A 4,620-nucleotide genomic window follows, 5' to 3' on the forward strand; every position below is an offset into this window, starting at 1 on the left:
CTGTTGAGCCTCCTGCTGCTGCTCCTCTTTCCGTTCACCCCATCGACTTTCTTTCTCACCTGGTACTTCACTCCCTCTCCTGCCGCTTTCCTCATCTTCCAGCTGAGAGCCCTGGTGTTGGGCATCCCTCAGCTGGTTATGCCGTGGTTGCCTGCTCCTCGGCTGAGCCCCCCCCCCCCCACCCGTCGGTGTTTTCCTTTACCTTAGATTGCGCATGTGTAGTTACGCACTTTTGTTTGGCTCAGAGAGCCATTTTTGCAGTCCACCAGTTTGGGGGTTGCGACTCTGTGGGGCCGTCACCAACCTCAGAGATTGGGCGCTCTTCTGCAGCACAGCTCCCTGTTCCTTCGTGCAGGTAAAGCCTTCTCCTTTATTTTCTGGTGTCTTCTTTTTTTCCCGTTGTTTTTATTTTTTTCCCTCTTAGGTTCAATTTTCTTTCTCTTCTCTGCAACCTTATCTTTTATTTCTTATATTTTGTATTTATTGAACTTTGTCTTTTCTTAACTTTTTTTCTTCTTTTCTGGAGAGGGCTGGTTTTACTCTACCGGCCACTACTCCATCATGTGACTCCTCCAAGCTCTTGTTGAGGGTGTAGTCTGAACATGTACATCATGTTGATATCTTTACTTTAAATGGGCTAGATGTAGGTTCTAGTTTCTAATCTGTCAACTGAAATTATAAAGACTATATATGTACATACAGTAAAACCCCAGGAATCCAGTGGCAGATTAACCATTAGATTGACAAGGCTGAAGCCTAGGGGCCTGGAAGGAAAGGGGCCCATCAAACAAGAATAGAAATAAGAGATATAACAATAGAAATGTTATTTTAACAATGCCAAAGGGAATGAAGCCAAAATATTTAAAGTATTTTAAAATTGCAACAACTTGTAGCTTTCAATGCTCCTGTCGATTGACTTTCACCTATTCACTGAAATCAAAAAACAATGGGCCCGCTCATGGCGTTGGCGGCTCAATGGAGGATCAATGGTCGTCTTCATTACCACACAGCTGGAACCGCTCTGCCTGTGCCAGTGCCAGGAAAACGCGCCTGCCTGTGAAGAGTAATGAAGTTAAGGTGGACACACACACACACACACACACAAATAAACTAACATTTGGCAATGCATCGCAAATAAATATAAACGCACAGATTGCTGGTTTAGCAAATAAACAACACAAAACTTGTAAATGGAATAGAAGGTTTAAAATTCATCAGTCTGTCCCGTCTGCTGGAGACATCTGTCCTGTTTGGTCAGTTGGTTTTGACTCAGCCAAGAATCAACAGTGAATCACACACACAAAATCCAGCGCATGAGCAATTAGATTGCTAAAACATTTCCATTCATTTCTAAATGAAAGGGTAAGAGTTCTGTGTAAACAAGACACATTATTAATCATCCAAGCTTTAAAAAAATTCTTATTTTGCAAAGTTGTATAATTTCCTTGCATTGGCTACTTGGAAATGACACACAGCAAAGTAGGGATGACCTGTCACCTCAGAAAGAGAGAACAAATAAAGGTTTTCAGAATTAAATCCTTTCAAAGAACCCTCCCAACCCAAATCAGTTGGAAGCAAATCTGTATTAAAATTTAAATGGCATGCATTTAAAAAAAAATCATGCTTTCAAAATTGCTAATCAAATATTGAAGTTAAAATATAAATGCATTATTTCATGCTATAATGATGTTCAGTGACTGACAGTACATTACATAAATAAAAGCTGCTTTACTGAGACGTAATACATACAAACAAACAGGTAACACTGAACACAAAATTAACAAATTGAAGTATTAATTTCTCATTCAGTTGTGCCTTGGAGGGATATGGATCAAGTTCAGGGAAATGGGATTAGCCCAGAAGATTGTATTGATTAGTTGGGCTAAAGGGCCTGTACCACACTGTTTTATTAGTATACCATCCAATATGTCTTGTACCCAGTGGCACTATTTCCAAAGTTCACAGCATCCAATAATCACTGCACCGTGTAATGCATGGCACTCAGTGACATATCATTTGTTCCCATGTGAACCATTAAATTTATTTTCCTGTAGTGGGTTGACAGTGTAAGCAGTGTGGATAAGAGAACTATGTTGGAAGGTGCTCCACTGTTGGCTTCTGGATGAGCTGGTGGAGTCAGATGTATTTAGATCAGTGGTTCTCAACTTTTATTTTTCCATTCACATACCACCTTAAGTGATCCCTTTACTAACCACAGAGCATCTATTCTATGGCAAAAGGATGTCACAGGTGCTCTGTGGTTAGTAAGGGATTATTTATGTGGTACGAGAGTGGAAAAATGTTGAGAGCCACTGAGTGAGATTAACTCTTGAAATGAGATGAGATGGAAAACTGTACAGTGCAGAACGTGATCTTCAGACAGCATGAATAAGGTGGTCCGAAGGGTCTTCCCCGCGCCACGGTTTGCAATGAAGATCCTCTGCGCTTCCACTGGCAGCCAGAGGGGGTGATGTGCTGTCCGGGATCAGAGGTTCTCGTGTCGTCATGGTGGATTCGAGTGCAGCGGCTGACGAGCCGAGGATCAAGGTGAGCGGTTGATGGGTGGGCAAGGAGGAGGAACACAGACAGTCCAGCTGCCTGGAAAAAGCTGGAGGGGCCTCATGGCTTGGGCAGCATCCATGGAGAACAATGACATCAACGAGCAAGTGAGGGTGAGAGGATGAGTGCGGGGAGTGTTATTTAGAATTAATTCACCCATTCTCTCCAAAATGAACACTGAAGTTGCAATTCTAACCCAAAAGAATGGTGAAGCACAGAACAGCTTTAAAGATTGAAAATGACATGATCCAAATATGATATTGACTAAAATCCTCTTAACTGATTGGCTTATTCCACCATATCTGATACACATCCACATAAAATCGTCTGATGAGAGCAGGAATAAGCTTCAATTTAAATAGCTGAATCTTCCACTTAAAACACACAAACGTTGGAACTACAACTGATTAAAAGTAATTCCCCCTCCCCCCCCCCCCCCCACCTTCCCTATTTTCTTCCAAAATTAAATTTACCACTACAACACACCAATTTGTCCTTAATCTTATGGGGTCTGGAAAAATTCCACTAAGCCAACTCGGGCGCGCGCAAATCGAAGTGAGGGTGAGAGGGAGTGAGTGAGAACAAGAGCAAGAGAGGCTTGGAAGGAGGTGAGTTGGGCCTGCGAGTGCCCCCACATGATTCTGACCTTACTATAGCTCAGCCTAGGGGCCCAGGTGGTAGTTAATCCGTCACTGTTGATTTTTGGAATTCAAGCAATCACAGCCTCAAGTAACCAGCAAAGACAAAATCAATGGTTAAATTTTTTCAAAGAATGTGATTGAAAATAAAGTAAAATGATTTAAGGTTTATATATTCATGCAAGTCAGCACCTCTTGGGTACTTGGGAGATCTTTACCAATAAACAAAAATTCTTCCTTCAAATTGTTATGTGAAGATATTTTGAAGAAATAATTGAATCTAATGTTGTAACGTTGGTAAACTGCAGGCATCAATCAATGATACAATACAATGAGAATAATTATATTATTACTGAATCTTCAACAATATGTCAAAACAAAGTTGGCATCTCAGAAACACCTTTTCATTTGCATCATATTCTTAAAATATATTAACATGTAGGCATCACTGAAGCTTCTTTTCCTTTTTATTATCAATATTTCCCAATGCTTCAATCTTTACCACTCTGAATTATTGAGTGAAATTGTTTATGACCATGTGTACTGAGATACAGTATGTTGTTACAAAGATAAAAATGCAAGGTATAGAGAAAAGGACAGCTAAAATAGTGGAAATGCAATCTGCTTAAGAGTCTGATGACAGCAGGAAAGAAACATCAAAATTCTTAAAGATTGCTTCACCAATCTGGGAAATTTACTCTGAGGTAGCCTCAAATTCATCCATTGCATGAATCCCCTATGTCAAATTTGACAACATGAGCAATGCATTTAAACTAACACACAAGCTGTTTTAATGAGACACCGGGAAATTTTGAAGTGACACTCAGTGAATTTACTTCCCTTTCCTTCCTTTAAGGAAGTGACTGGCCTCTCAAAGTCTAGAAGAGCAGGTGCAAACGGCCAGAAGCATTATAACAAAATCAGATTTAAAAAAAAGGGTATTATATGCAGTTTACATAAAAAACCCGACAGAGACCAATTCTCAGCATTTTATCCTGAATCCACCTTTCTGAACAAGGTAACACACCGATTTGTCCTTAATCTTACGGGGTCTGAAAAAATTCCACTACAGGATAACTCATCTGGTTTTTTTAAAAATAAAAGTATCAGCAAGTGCACATAAGAGTCCCATATGACACAGAAAGAGCTTAGAATAGCCCCTATATTTTGAAACAGGAAGTCATAAACCTGTCTATTTGCCCTTAGTTTTGTTGAAACACTTGCTCCCAGAGATCCTACTGTTAATGATGATTAGCCTCTATCCTTGGACAATTGATTGACAACAGGAAAAACAGATCTCTCTCTCTGCAGAATAGTTAAGGGATGTGGTTTAATGCTTTCTTGGTATTTGTAAGAAAAACATCAATTAAAATGACAAGCAGAATGGTGCAAATGAGTTTTGTAGGCCACAAAACTGTTCCCA

At 40.0% G+C, this 4,620-nt stretch overlaps 1 protein-coding gene across 3 annotated transcripts in view; it reads left to right on the plus strand.

The window, feature by feature from the left end:
- dnmt3bb.1 (DNA (cytosine-5-)-methyltransferase 3 beta, duplicate b.1) overlaps nt 1–4,620 on the plus strand; it is a 333,238-nt gene that overhangs the window by 156,079 nt on the left and 172,539 nt on the right. The gene's annotated exons all lie outside the window — the stretch shown is intronic.

Source organism: Narcine bancroftii, chromosome 6, assembly GCF_036971445.1.
Source record: "Narcine bancroftii isolate sNarBan1 chromosome 6, sNarBan1.hap1, whole genome shotgun sequence".
NCBI lineage: Eukaryota > Metazoa > Chordata > Chondrichthyes > Torpediniformes > Narcinidae > Narcine > Narcine bancroftii.